General features: G+C 39.0%; 1 pseudogene; it reads left to right on the top strand.

The window, feature by feature from the left end:
* Positions 1–13,225: 13,225 nt before the first annotated feature.
* On the top strand, positions 13,226–14,157 carry LOC110576760 (annotated as a pseudogene).
* The last annotated feature ends 1,907 nt before the right edge of the window (positions 14,158–16,064 follow it).

The raw sequence follows: 16,064 nt of genomic DNA, 5'->3' as shown, positions 1-16,064 counted from the left end.
ATCCAACAGTACATTAAAAGGATTATTCACCACGACCAAGTGGGATTTATCCCTGGGCTGCAAGGTTGGTTCAACATCCGCAAATCAATCAACGTGATACAATACATTAACAAAAGAAAGAACAAGAATCATAGGATCCTCTCAATAGATGCAGAAAAAGCATTTGACAAAGTACAGCATCCTTTCTTGATCAAAACTCTTCAGAGTATAGGCATAGAGGGTACATACCTCAATATCATAAAAGCCATCTATGAAAAACCTACAGCGAATATCATTCTCAATGGGGAAAAACTGAGAGCTTTCCCCCTAAGGTCAGGAACACAGCAGGGATGTCCACTATCACCACTGCTATTCAACATAGTATTAGAAGTCCTAGCCACAGCAATCAGACAACAAAAAGAAATCAAAAGCATCCAAATTGGCAAAGAAGAAGTCAAACTCTCACTCTTTGCAGATGATATGATACTTTATGTGGAAAACCCAAAAGCCTCCACCCCAAAACTGCTAGAACTCATACAGGAATTCAGTAAAGTGGCAGGATAGAAAATCAATGCACAGAAGTCAGTGGCATTCCTAAACACCAACAACAAGACAGAAGAAAGAGAAATTAAGGAGTCGATCCCATTTACAATTGCACCCAAAACCATAAGATCCTAGGAATAAATCTAACCAGAGGCAAAGGATCTGTACGCAGAAAACTATAAAATACTCATGAAAGAAATTGAGGAAGACACAAAGAAATGGACAAACGTTCCATGCTCATGGATTGGAAGAACAAATATTGTGAAGATGTCAATGCTACCTAGAGCAATCTACACATTCAATGCAATCCCCATCAAAATACCATCCACTTTTTTCAAAGAAATGGAACAAATCATCCTAAAATTTGTATGGAACCAGAAAAGACCCCGAATAGCCAGAGGCATGTGGAAAAAGAAAAGCAAAGCTGGCGGCATCACAATTCCGGACTTCAAGCTCTATTACAGAGCTGTCATCATCAAGACAGTATGGTACTGGCACAAAAACAGACACATAGATCAATGGAACAGAATAGAGAGCCCAGAAATGGACCCTCAACTCTATGGTCAACTCATCTTCGACAAAGCAAGAAAGAATGTCCAATGGAAAAAAGACAGTCTCTTCAACAAATGGTGGTGGGAAAATTGGATAGCCACATGCAGAAGAATGAAACTGGACCATTTCCTTACACCACACACAAAAATAGACTCCAAATGGTTGAAAGACCTAAATGTGAGACAGGAGTCCATCAAAATCCTAAAGGAGAACACAGGCAGCAACCTCTTCAACCTCAGCCACAGCAACTTCTTCCTAGAAACATCACCAAAGGCAAGGGAAGCAAGGGCAAAAATGAACTATTGGGACTTCATCAAGATAAAAAGCTTTTGCAAAGCAAAGGAAACAGTCAACAAAACCAAAAGACAACCGACAGAATGGGAGAAGATATTTGCAAATGACATTATCAGATAAAGGGCTAGTATCCAAAATCTATAAAGAACTTATCAAACTCAACACCCAAAGAACAAATAATCCAATCAAGAAATGGGCAGAAGACATGAGGAGTACAGACATTTTTCCAAAGAAGACATCCAAATGGCCAACAGACACATGAAAAAGTGCTCAACATCGCTCGGCATCAGGGAAATCCAAATCAAAACCTCAATGAGATACCATCTCACACCAGTCAGAATGGCTAAAATTAACAAGTCAGGAAACGACAGATGTTGGTGGGGATGCGGAGAAAGGGGAACCCTCCTACACTGTTGGTGGGAATGCAAGTTGGTGCAGCCACTCTGGAAAACAGTATGGAGGTTCCTCAAAAAGTTGAAAATAGAGCTACCATACGATCCAGCAATTGCACTACTGGGTATTTACCCCAAAGATACAAAAGTAGGGATCCGAAAGGGTACGTGCACCCCGATGTTTATAGCAGCAATGTCCACAATAGCCAAACTGTGGAAAGAGCCAAGATGTCCATCGACAGATGAATGGATAAAGAAGATGTGGTATATATACAATGGAATATTATGCAGCCATCTGAAGGAATAAGATCTTGCCATTTGCAACGACGTGGATGGAACTGGAGGGTATTATGCTGAGCGAAATAAGTCAAACAGAGAAAGACATGTATCATATGACCTCACTGATATGAAGAATTCTTAATCTCAGGAAACAAACTGAGGGTTGCTGGAGTGGGGGGTGGGGTGGGAGGGATGGGGTGACTGGGTGATAGACACTGGGGAGGATATGTGCTCTGGTAAGCGCTGTGAATTGTGCAAGACTGTTGAATCTCAGATCTGTACCTCTGAAACAAATAATGCAATATATGTTAAGAAAAAAAAAAGAAGATAGCAGGAGGGGAAGAATGAAGGGGGGAAATCGGGGGGGTAGACGAACCATGAGAGACGATGGACTCTGAAAAACAAACTGAGGGTTCTAGAGGGGAGGGGGTTGGGAGTATGGGTTAGCCTGGTGATGATTATTAAAGAGGGCACGTTCTGCATGGAGCACTGGGTGTTATGCACAAACAATGAATCATGGAACACTACATCTAAAACTAATGATGTAATGTATGGGGATTAACATAATTAAAAAATTCTAAAAATATTAAAAAATAAAAAAATAAAATGACATTTGCTTGGGGAGTCCAGCCTCCAAAAAGAATATGTCCTAAGAGCCCTTATCAAAATTGCCCCCCCAATTCAAATTTATTACTCAGACCTGGCCCCCTCGTGGGGCCTTTTCAAAAGGTTCCAGTCCATGCAAGCTCTTCTCTGTCTCAACTCCTTCGAGTCTGAGTTACCACCTTGGTAAACTTCCCCCTGTGGAGGGCGATTCTGAGCATGCATCTATACTCCCCAGAATCAGCCACTATTGCATGGACTTCTTATTTATTCCCCACAGCACCTAACACATCTATGACATAGTAAAGGATAAAACCAGTCCTGGCAGGCTGCTTCAGCAGGGCCCCCTGGGATGGCAACGCCTAGGTGGAGTGACCACAGTGCAGAATCTGATGTACAGAAATGTGATGAGGAGTAAACAAGCTCTGTTAAATGAACACATGTCAACAGATACACTAGGGTCTGACTTTCAATAAGATTGCCAACATATTCATCTACCATGGGCTGATAGGGGTTTGGAAGGAAACAGAGAAAGCACAGGAGATACACTTGGGCTACACAGCATCCATCCCAAGCAGCTGTTAAAGAGGCAGAAATGCAAACAGGCTGGGAGAATAAATGTCATAAGATCACGCTATGTCTCAACTTTATGCATTTTCAACTAGCAAGTAATACGGAAAAAACAAAACTAGCATATGCTTCCCAGTAGCCAACTCTCAGTTTTCATCACTGCTCTTTCCCTTTACTCAAAACAATAAGGTGTCTCTGATCTTCTATCTCAGAGAATCCTGGCAATTGGGGTGTGGGGGCAGTAAATGGCCCAAGGGTGAAGTTAATGGCCCTAGAGGGTCAAGTGCTTTCAGAGAGCACTTCCTTTTTTTTAAGATTTTATGTATTTATTTTATTTGAGAGCGAGAGAAAGTGCACACATGAGAATGGGGAGGGGCAAAGAGAGAGGGAGAAAGAGAGAGAAGCTCAAGCAGACTCCGCGCTGAGCCCAAGATGCAGGGCTCGATCTCACAACCCTGAGATCATGACCTGAGCTGAAACCAAGAGTCAGATGCTTAACTGACTAAGCCACCCAGGCACCCCTTTTTTTTAAGATTTATTTATTTATTTTAGAGAGAGAGCAAACGGGGAGGGGCAGACGGAGAGGGAGAGAGAGAATCTCCAGCAAACTCCCCGCTGAGCTCAGAGCCTGAAGTGGGACTTGATCTCATGACCCTGAGATCATGACCTAAGTCAAAATTAAGAGTTGGACACTTAACCGACTGAGCCACCTAGGCTCCCCCAGAGAGCACTTTTTAAATATGCTCTCTCTGTACCCACATCCTTATCTCAGGATCTGCTTTTAGAGGAAACTAAACTAAGAGGGCAATCAAGACAGGAGAAACTGCCAAGTCATCCAGAAGAGCTGAAAAAGAGATTTTTATGAATAATTTACGTACCAGCCAAGATTATCCTTAAGGCCCTAAGTATCAATTTGTCAGAAACTTTTTGCTGACTATGAATAGAAGTTACTTAATTGCCAGTAACCTGTGACTCAATTGAGTAAATTAATAAAACCGTTTGTTTGGTCAAATAGAAAATGCTAAAGAAACTCCAGTGCCCATACTGTCACTGCTAAAGATGCTAAAGATAACACCATCATGACACAGGTGATAAAAAGTAGCCTAACTCTGTAAAGCTATGAATAATTACCAGTAACAAGATTATTTTTATATTTAATATTTTAATAGACTTTTTTAGATTTTTTAGAATGATTTTAGGTTCACAGCAAAACTGAGCAGAAAAGAGAGTGCCCACATACCCCTTGCCCCACACATGCACAGCCTCCCCCACCAATATCTCACACCATGGTGGTATATTTATTGCAATCAATGAATCAACACTGACACATCTCTATCACTCAAAGTCCATATACACATTAACTTTCACTCTTGCTGTTGTACATTCCATGGGGTTTAGATTTAATTTTAAATTACAAAATGGCATACAAAAATGAGATCTTACCCCCAAGATATCATAGTATGTACTCAGAAAACAGATAGATACCCACTGAGCCAGCTAAAAGTCTTCGGAATAGATACCTAGGAGCCCTAACACAACCCACTGATCAATTCTGGACGCATCACAGAAATGTGTATCAAGAAGAATAAAGAATAAGCTCATAGAGAAGTGCAGAACCTCATGGTCATTCCCACTGGCACGACTCAACCACGGTAAATCCTTACACACTGAATCCACAAACTATTTAAGTACTCTTTGTGAATGGAATAGGAATTGACATAAAATTAAGACAACTCGAGCCAAACTGGCAGAATGTTTGTTAGCAGCTTGGAAGAAAAGACAGTAGGTAATGATGGAGTACTCTTTTAAGAAATGACCCATTACCAATGCTCCCAATGCCTCCTGATGAGTGGAAAAACTCACACTGAGAACTCTTAAGTGGAAAAAATGATTCAGAAGAGCAAAATTCTGAATATGAAGTGATTTCAGAAATAACAGTGGATTTATTGTGCTCAGATTTACATTTTTATGTATGTACAATTGTATGTGCAGGTGTTTTAAAACCTATCTAATTAAGTCTAAAATAGCCTTTTCTAAAAGTATGGAACAAAAATCTTAGGGATAAAAAAATTTTAATCTAATTAGTAGCTCTTTTTCCTTTCTCAGTGACACAATTGATGGCATCTTAAATTCAATAAAATATGACAAGTGCTTACAAAATTCTGGGGGAGCCAAGGTAAGGGAAAACCACCACTGGCTTTCAGAGATCAGAAGGTTTAAGGAATCACAGAAAACGTCTGATGATGATCTCAGCTGCTGGCAGCACCAAAGCAAGTGATTCTATATAAAGAATGCCCACAACTCAAAGTAAACCTCATGTCTGCCATTGCCCTTTACCTGCCTACCCGCTGACAGGCAGAGTGGACCCCATGCCATAATGTGCTCTTATAAGAACGCACTAGAGAGCTGGTTCCTTCTCTCTGCCTGTCACATGAGGGCACGGTGAGAAAGCGGCAAGCCAGACAGAGAGCTCTCACCGGAACCCAAGCATGCCGGCACTCTAATCTGAGCTCCTAGCCTCCACAACTTGTGAGAAATAAATTTCTGTTGTTTAAGCCACCCAGTCTATGAGATTTTGTTATGGCAGCCAAGCTAATACATTAGGCTTCTCTCCTAAAATGAAGTGTAGTCAGTACCTCTAATATCATATAGGGGATGGGGATGATGGTGAGTTAACAAGAGACAATCTGCATAATTGCTCTGAGAATTATGATACATAAGATTATTGTTCTCGGTTCTTCACTCACTCCTTATAAAGTTACACATCTACACTCTTTCCCACATGACTTTGCAGTGCCTCCCACTATGGGTAAAGTACATACATCCCAACCTACTGCCCCTGCACTTAGCCATGTGATTTGCATGAGACAATGGAATTTTAGTAGATGTGATTCAAACAGGAGTTTTAAATATGTTTGTGTGGTTTAGCCTGCCTACTTACACTTCAGTTGTCTGCAATAGGAAGACCATGCCCCAGACAGCCACTGGCACTGGAGAAGCAGACAGGAACCCAACCCACAGCCCAGAGCCAAGACCAGGCAATCTTGGAGCCCACCTGAGCCACAGACAACCCACAGACCTATGAGGGAGAAAATGAGTGTTTATTATTGTAAACCCCCAAGATTTTGACATTATTTATTATGTAGCAAAAATTACTGCAAGAATTAAATATACATCTAAAACAGTGCTTGGCACATATTAACCATAATTATTTCAGGAATCTTGTAAATTATATAGCATGATGTAAGCAATATATGTAAGCAATGTATTCAGAGTTTTTGTTTAAAGATAATAGCAGGTATGAATAGCAAGGCTTCAAAATGTAAAAAATGTTACATTTTTACATTTTCTATATCAAATTATATCTAGTTTGAGGGGCGCCTGGGTGGCTTAGACGGTTTAGCATCTGCCTTCGGCTCAGGTCATGATCTCAGGGTCCTGGGATGGAGCCCCGCATCAGGCTCCCTGCTCAGCGGGGAGCCTGCTTCTCCTCTGCCTCTACCTGCGGCTTCCTCTGCTTGTGCTCTCTCTCTCTGTCAAAAGTAAATAAAATTTAAAAAATAATAATAATAATATCTAGTTTGAGCACTAGACATTAGGGTTGGCAACAAGTCTAATAGCTCTCCTTTTTCCATCCCCCATCCCTTTCTTGCATGATATAAAACCCCCAGGATTTATATGGTTCCAAACAGAGGGGGAGGGCCAGACTTTCAGACAACTTGTGGAAGTAAATGGATTTCAAAAAATATTTTGTACCTTTCTGGGAGACCTAAGACTTCAAACTGTATAAGTAATACATGCTCTCTATATTGCTAGAATCTAAGGGAGTAAATGTCACCCATTGTCTTAATTTATATTTATATTCCTAATTACTTAAATTAGAATTAGAATTAGAATTAAGAGGATTTTACAGGGCTATTTGGAAGTAATAGTGGTTTTAAAAAAAAAAGGAGATGGTCTATCACCATTTTAATTTAATGTATCCTTAAAAAATGTAATCAGAGTAGTGTAAAAAGACAGAAGAGGATTTGTCTTAAGTGATATACAACAAGTTTGCGCATATGCAATTAAGTATACATCAGAATAAGTATACAGAAAACCATTCAAAGAATAGCAGCATTCTTTGAAGGGCAATTTGGCAATACTTATCAAGAGCCATAAAGTTTTTATATCCATGGACCTTGTAATCTCATTCTTAAAACAAATCTAAACCAGTAAATCAAAAGACAAAAGATATATTTATAAAGATGTTATATTCACCTCTAATAGTGAAAAGTAAAAATAACCTAAACCTAAGAGAGCCTTGGTAAATTTTGGTATGTGATTTTTAAGAATATTATGCAATATGTTAAAAATACTGTAGAACCATAAAAATCAACAAGAAGAATAAATCAAAATAACTACACTCAAAATAATGTATGGTAAAAAAAAAAAACCTGCATCATAAAAAAAAAGTGATTGCATGTGGCAAAAAGTTTGGAAAGAGAACACAAAGAGTTTGGGTAAAATATTTTACATTCTACATTTTTATTTATATTCTAAACACCTTTTGTAAAAATAAAACCATGACAAAAACTATATGTTACTTTGTGCTGGGAAAAAAAAAAATCATGGTCCCTAAAAATAGTAGCAAAGGGTAGGTGGATCCATTTCCAGATCCTATTAGGCTAGGAAGGGTGAACTGGCGATTGTTCTTGACTCTCTCTCCCAAGACCAACCAAAAACACCAAGAAAGGTATGAGAAATCCCTGAGATGAAGACAGAGGGCTATTTTGAACTGATGTGAGAGGAAAAGACTGGCTTCAGGGTACACAGAGGCGGCCCAGTAGAGTGTACAGAGGATAGAAAAATAGAATAAAATAGAAAAGGTACTGTTGGGATGAAGAATATCCACCCTACACCCACAGCAACTCAGACTTGGTCCAAGTGATCTCAAAAACAAAGGAAAATCAATGGCAGGAGCTACTGTGACATGGTGTGAAAAGCAAAGTAATGACTCCGGTTAAGTTGCTATGTTTAAGAAAGATCCCCCACCTAAAGCTGCTCTTTCCTGAGGGGCAAAGAGCAAAGCCCTACATTAAGTTCTTTTTTTAGGGTGAGGAGAGATTGACTCAGTTTTTCACTGTCTCAGCCTCTGGACACAAGGGCTCATGCATATACCCCACTCCCACCCCCTAAGCTACTTAAGGTGATAGAGGCAGGGGTCTGACCTTCCCCTATATGCTCTGCTTGACAGAATAACCCCAGGAAAAACAGACCCATAAATCAATAGGATAGGGTATTTAAGGAGTACAACTATCTGGATTTTTAGATTCCATTAGAAGCAAAAATACACACACCAATAACTTTAGATCAGTTTATTGAAATTTTTTTTTTGGCTGTTACTTTTTTTTTAATTTTTTTAATTTTATTGTGTTATGTTAATCACCATACAATACATCATTAGTTTTTGATGTGGTGATCCAGTATCCATTGTTTTCGGATAACACCCAGTGCTCCATGCAGTACGTGCCCTCCTTAATACCCATCACTGGGCTAACCAATCCCCCCTCCCCCCTCCACTCTAAAACCCTGTTTGTTTCTCAGAATATTTTTTAAAGGAAAGAATGCATCAATAGGATTAAAAATTTATTTAAAAGAGTGAAGCAGATATTTTAAAGACAAGATTATAATAGTTGAAATAAGGAACATAAAAATGATACACTTCAAAAAGAACACTGCTCAGAAAAGAAGGGTAAAGAAATGAGAAATAAAAAAAAATTCAATAGGCATAAGGAATAGAAAGAGAAGTGCTAAAATCCAAATCACAGAAAGAGAAAAAATTTGAAGAGAGGTAAATATTTGAAGAAGTAATGCAGATAAATGTTCAATTTTTTTTAAAGATAACAGGCCTAAGACGGAAAGAGTCTGTAGAGTGACAAGAAAGAGAAAGAAAGAAAAATCCACACCACATTATATTAAAATTTAAGAATAAGAAAGATAAAGAAAAAAATTCTAAAAGTTAACAAAAAGAGAAAAAGCATATCACATCAAAGAAATAAGAATCAAATTATTCAGAAGCAACACTGCCCTAAAGACTATGGAAGTAGAATTTCAAAAGTATTGAAGGAAAAGAACTTAAATTTAGAACTGTATATCCAGCCCAAATATAAATCAAATCTCAAAGCTTGATAAACACATTCTCAGGAATATAAGGCCTCAGAAGATTTACCATGCAAAAATCCATGATGACAAGGGGGGTGGGGGAAGAATGCATAAATAAAAGGACAAACGAGATGCTGCAAGTGATATGTGAATAAAAAGAGATTAAGTACCTTGGTTGCTATGCTAAAGTTGGTTGCTATACTAAAGAGAGGGAGAGAAAGAAATCTATTATCAAAATAAAAGAGGAAATATAATAACCCTATTTAAAAGCTTAGTACTTTGAGAGTTAGGTTCTCACAAGGTATGGAAGAACTCAAACTGTGGTCCAGCAAGCTTGCTGGTCTATAAACTGTTTGTCAGTTCTTAACAAGTTTCTTGCACCAAAGTGTGTATCAATCATGTCACTAAAAACACTGCTTAGTTCAGGTAACATGATTTTTACATAAAGACTTTCTCAATGAAGGGAGTGATGCTTATTTTAAATTCAAGCAGGAGGGGCGCCTGGGTGGCTCAGCTGGTTACAGCGACTGCCTTTGGCTCAGGTCATGATCCCAGGGTCCTGGGATCCAGCCTGGCATCGGGCTCCCTGCTCAGCGGGAAGCCGGCTTCTCCCTCTCCCACTCCCCCTGCTTGTGTTACCTCTCACGCTCTCTCTCTCTCTCTCTCTCTGTCAATTAAATAAATAAATAAAATCTTTTATAAATAAATAAATAAATTCTAGCAGGAAGTCCTTATCTCATTATGGATAAGTAACAATTCCCAGATGAGCATTTTGAGTAGACACAGCTATTAATTTAAAGGAGAGAAGGAGATGAAGTGGGTGAAAATAAACAGAAATAGAGGGAAAAAAAACACAGAAATAATAAGTTGAGGTATTTTGAACTGGTCCAAATATATTAATAGTTAGCATAAATATTAACTAGATTTTAAGAGATAAAGTCACAGCTTAGATTTTATAAAATCTAAAATACGCTGTTTATAAAAGATATTCCTAAAGCATAAGAACACACAAAAGTTAAAAATAAAATGATAGAAAATCAAATATGCAGCAAATATAACCAAAACAAAGTTGCTACAGCTATTACTAACAATATATAAAATAAATAGCATAGTAAAACATATTATTAAGGATAGAGAATTCAATTCACTACTTAATGCAATTATCCAAGAAGATAAAGTAGTTTTAAATATGTGGTTACTAATAAAATTGCCTGAAAGTACATGAAGTAAATTTTATAGGAACTGCAAGGACAGAGTAATAAATCCAGCATCATAGTGAGGGATTTTAGCACACCTCTCTCAATTACTGAGAAGTCAAACAGAGAAAAAAAAAACAGCCAAGATATACAAGATCTGGATGACATAACTAAAAAATGTAACCTAAGGAACATCTGACACTTTGAATAAAAATATTCTCAAGTACAGATGACTATAAAAATTTATCATGAATTAGGCCATAAAGCCTCAACAATCTTACCCAAAAAAGTATGCAATTAAATTAGACATTAATACTATAAATATAAATTTTTAATTCTCACTTATTCAAAATTTATTTTTCAAAACCCTAATAAATGGCTCATGGATTAAAATAAGGTCATAATGGAAATTTTAAAATATCTAGAACTGATTTAAAAAAATTTATTTTATTTTATTTTATTTATTATCTTTTTTTAGCAGAATAATCTCAAACACATTTTATTGAATAGAGGTTTTTTTTATTTTTTTCATCTTTTTTTTTTTCTTCCAAGTTTTTATTAAAATCTATTTAGGTAACATACAGTGTAATATTAGTTTATGGTGTAGGATTTGGTGATTCATCACTTATATACAACACCCAGTACTCATCACAAGTGCTCTCCTTAATCCCCATCCCCTATTTAACCCATCCCCCCAACCACCTCCCTCTGATAACCATCAGTTTGTTCTCTATAGTTAAGAGTCTGTTTTCTGTTTTGTCTCTTTTTCTTTCTGCTATGTTCATCATATTGTTTCTTAAATTCCACATATGAGTGAAATATGGTATTTGTCTTTCTCTGATTGACTGAATTCACTCAGCATAATACTGTCTAGTTCTATCCATGATAAGTCTACTTTTTAATTATTTTTTTATTAAGTTCAATTAACAACATATAGTACATCATTAGTTTTTGATGTGGTGTTCAATGAGAGAACTGATTTAATATTTTTTAAATATATATAAAAATTTATGTGATGCAAGAAAAGCATTGATTGGAGGGAAATTTATAGCCTTAAACAGGACTATTGAGGGAAAAAATTGAAAGCTTCAAAATTAATGAATTAATTGTCCATCTTAAGAGATGGGAAAAGGAAAAACAGGATAAAACTAAGGAAAACACAAGATAAGAGATAAGAAAACAAAGAATAGAGAAGACTAACAAAGATAAAATGCCAAAATATGACTATTTGGAAAAACTAACAAAATAAACTTTGGCAAAATTAATCAAGATAAGTAGAGAAGAAACACAGATGATTTTATAAATAAAAAGAGACAATTATTTCAGGAAAAATAGGAGTTAAAATGATTTTAAAAGACTTCTACTTCCAAACAAGACAGAATCAGGGACCAGATTGACTCATCTGCCAGAAACAACTAAAAAAAAAAAAAGCCAAAATAAACGGAACAGTAGTTTTGAGATATTGGTCATTACACAACAATTGACAGTAAGTGATGCCAGAGAGACAGGAAATTTGAGGGGAGCCCCACAATCACCCAGCAGCTTACTGCCTGGGAGAGTTTTCAGACTTCACCTCAGTAAAGATCTGTTGTATCTGTAACACACTGCTGGCGGGGATGTAAATTAGTGCAACCACTTTGTTAAAGAATTTAGCATTATATTCTATAGTTGAAGATTTACATAGCCTGTAGCCTAGCAATTCATTCCACTCCTAGGTATATATCAAAAGAAATTCTAGCACGTGCAGGACAGGATATGCGTAAAACACTGTTCATACCAGCGCCGTTCACAATAGCAAAAATCTGAAAACATCACAAGTATCTATCCACAGTAACTTGGATGAATGAACCATGCTATATATACATAGCAGGCAGAACTAATTAACTACACAGGGACTTGTTGCCATAAGGATAACTCCTATCAATACAGTAGTAATGTGAAAAAAAGTACCTAAAGAATAGGTTGAACATGATACTTTTTGTAAAGTTAAAAATAATTAAAGGCTACATTAGAATAAGTAAAAGGAGGGGCGCCTGGGTGGCTCCGTGGTTAAGCTTCCAACTCTTTTTTTTTTTTTTTTAAAGATTTTATTTATTTATTTGAGACAGAGAGAATGAGAGACAGAGAGCATGAGAGGGAGGAGGGTCAGAGGGAGAAGCAGACTCCCTGCCGAGCAGTGAGCCCGATGCGGGACTCGATCCCAGAACTCCAGGATCATGACCTGAGCCGAAGGCAGTCGCTTAACCAACTGAGCCACCCAGGCGCCCCGATTAAGCTTCCAACTCTTGGTTTTGGCTGAGATCATGACCTCATGTGAGATGGAGCCCCAACTGTCTGCCTGCTCAGGGGTGTCCTCTTGAAGAGTCTCTCCCTCTGCCCCTCCTCCTACGGGTGGGCGCACACAAGCAGGTGCGCGCCTCTCTCTCTAAAACAAATAAATACATCTTAAAAAAATAATAATAAGTAAAAATACAATTTATCCATATAAAAAGGAAAGCAGCTCCCACTTCCAGGAGCTTAGCTGTATTTTTCCCTATTCCTCCCACTAAGTATAACTAAAAACCCTGCATATAATATATAAGACAAACATCATGCTGTACATTACATCCTCATGACTTACAAACTGTTAGTTTGTACTTTTGACCCCCTTCACCTATTTCACACACCTGGGATATGCCTGGAGTATTGGTGACTCCAGCCAACAGAGCAGCACCCCGTAGCCTCCGCCTGCTGGTTCTTAGAGGTTATCATAGAATTTTCTCTTCACCTACTCAATCATGTCTACTTACATAAGCAATCAGCAAAAGAAGACATGTCTTTTTCCAGAGACCAAGAGATCTAGTTTTGCCCGCTACAGTTTCTTCAGCTCATCCAGTCGCTAAACTCACATAGAAGCCACCATTGTACCCCATGGGGAGACAACATATAAGTTAAGAATGAAGATCAGAGTCGGGGGCTTCCTCAGGCTTGTCAGCTGGCGCGACATGACCTCCTCCTGTCTGCGAAGAGCTTAAAGATTGACAAGACACCTGAAAAGATAGATGCTCTTGTTCATCAGTAAATCAGCAGTCATGTTGCCTATCTCTCAACCTCTAGGCTATGGAGGTTCTTCAAAGTCTGTACCTCTGTAAACAAGGTGCCATGTCATGGTATTCCTGGCAACTGACCTCTTCAGAATGGAGATATGATGAACGGACGTCAGGGTCTATTACAACAGCTGCCCTGGAGACACTGAAACATTTCTGGTGGACAACAGTGGACGAATGTGGTAACCACTCAGTGGAGGCTGCCAAGAGGTGTAGAGATGAAGCAACTGCAGTGTACAGAGCTGGGCTCCCTTCTCTGTAATTGCAAACACAATCGGCCACAGAACTCATCAGAAAGGTTTGCAAGTCTGTCCTCGATTTGTGGGGTCGCGGAGCAGGGAGGCCTTTCTTCACCTCTGCAGGATGGATGGGGCCGGGCCTTTGCATGCAGCTGCCCCACGGGACCCACGGCGGCAGCAGGAAGGGGTGGCAGGGGCCACTGGGGTCACCACGTCCAGGTCCTGGTCTGCATCTGTGAACCCTGACCCACCGCACTTCCTCCGGTCCAGCCGGGTCTGACCCGACAGAAGCAAGAAGCTGTCCAACTTCTTCCACGGGCAGTCGCGCTCCACACACGCCGGACCCTCTGCGTGCGCATCTCGCGGCCGGATCAGCAGCAAGCTCTTCCGGTGCAAAGTTCCTGCGCTGCACCTCGCCCGGGTACCCATCTGCGATCGCCTTTGCGGGTTAAACCGCATCCTCCAGGGCTGCTTCAGCGGGCCTGCCTCCCGTGTGGAAATTGCTTTTCATGAGCACAAAGAGCACCGCCTTACATGGTTTCTTCCTCCTGAATTGAGAGGCAGAGATCTCCTGCCACCTCCACTTCACTGCCTGGTGCAGGAACTCCTCTACTTCCCTCTCCAAAAGGACGTTGGGGTCCCAGAGCAGCTGGCCTTCTATCTCAAAAATGTTCTTATTCTAACAGGTATGAAGTGATATCTCATTGTGGTTTTCATTTGCATTTCCCTGATGACGAGTGACATTGAGCGTCTTTTCATGTGTCAGGTGGTCATCCCTATGTGTTCTTTGGAACAATGTCTGTTCACGTCTTCTGCCCATCTTTTAATTGGATTATTTATTTTCTGGGTGTTGAGTTGTATAAGTTCTTTATATATTTTATCAGATATGTCATTTGCAAATATCTTCTCCCATTGAGTAGTTTGTCTTTTAGTTTTGTTGGTTGTTTACTTGGCTGTGCAGAAGCTTTTTATTTTCATGTAGTCCCAATAGTTTAATTTTGCTTTTGTTTCCCTTGCCTCAGGAGACGTATCTAGAAAGATATTGCTACAGCCAATGTCTGAGAAATTACTGCTCTCTTCTAAGATTTTTATGGTTTCAGGTCTCATATTTAGGTCCTTAATCTGTTTGGAGTTTATTTTTGTGTATGGTGTAAGAAAGTGGTATGTTAACTACACTGGAATTAAAATTTAAATAAATATATTAGATAAGTAGATAGATAGATAGATAGATAGATAGATAGATAGATAGTTCTTTATAGATTGAAACTTAAAAAAAAATTTCTCACCATGGCGGTTCAAGTGCAGGTAGCTGAGGTCCGCTTGTATAGCATGGTATACAACATGGTGACTATAGTTAATAATACAGTATTGCGTATTTTAAGTTGCCAAGTGCATAGATCTTAAAAGTCCTCACAAGAAGAAAATTTTGCAACTATGTATGGTGACAGATATTAACTAAACGTATTGTGATCATTTCACAATATACATATAGAATCATTATGTTGTACGCCTGAAACTAAAAAAATGTTACATGTCAATTACACCTCAACTTTATAAATAAATAAATAAGACATCATTAGAAGACCTGAAAAGTGGAGAGAAAAAAGTAGACCATCTAGGGATATGTTGGGACCCACCGAAGGCTGGTGGGTTTTCTGGGTTTTATTTTTGCCTTATATATACCACAGCTAAAGCTGAAGAAGCCAGCAACATAGAGAAATGGACACAGAGAAAAAAAAAAAGCCAGCAACATAGAGAAATGGACACAGAGAAAAAAAGCCCCAACAAAAGCCTACTCTCCCTAGCCAAAGAACCAGGAAAGGGACAGCCTGGCAAGACAGAAAACCTGTAGGCAAAAACTGCTGTATTCCAGCAAAACACCACAGAAATCTGTGACCCAACCCATGCTAGCAAAGACTGAGTGAAGAGCCTACACTTCCACCCCCCTACCAAAATCCGCTCCCCCCCACCATCCCATCAGGCAGTAACAAAGAACTCCAAACCACTAATAGGGGTGGTATCAAAGACAAAAGAGTGGGGAACCAGGACTTTCATCTGCACTATGCAAGAATGTGGTCCCCTATGGGTTCAGGGGAGATAAGATGGGGAACCTGGATTTTTCTTTCCAACCTGAGAGTAATAGGGTGCTCTTTCCTCTCCACTGTGTGGTGTGAGAGGAAGCCCTGG

The sequence above is a fragment of the Neomonachus schauinslandi genome, chromosome 1 (genome assembly GCF_002201575.2).
Source record: "Neomonachus schauinslandi chromosome 1, ASM220157v2, whole genome shotgun sequence".
NCBI lineage: Eukaryota > Metazoa > Chordata > Mammalia > Carnivora > Phocidae > Neomonachus > Neomonachus schauinslandi.
Note: the sequence above shows the minus strand (reverse complement) of the source record. Positions and strands in the feature narration are given on the sequence as shown.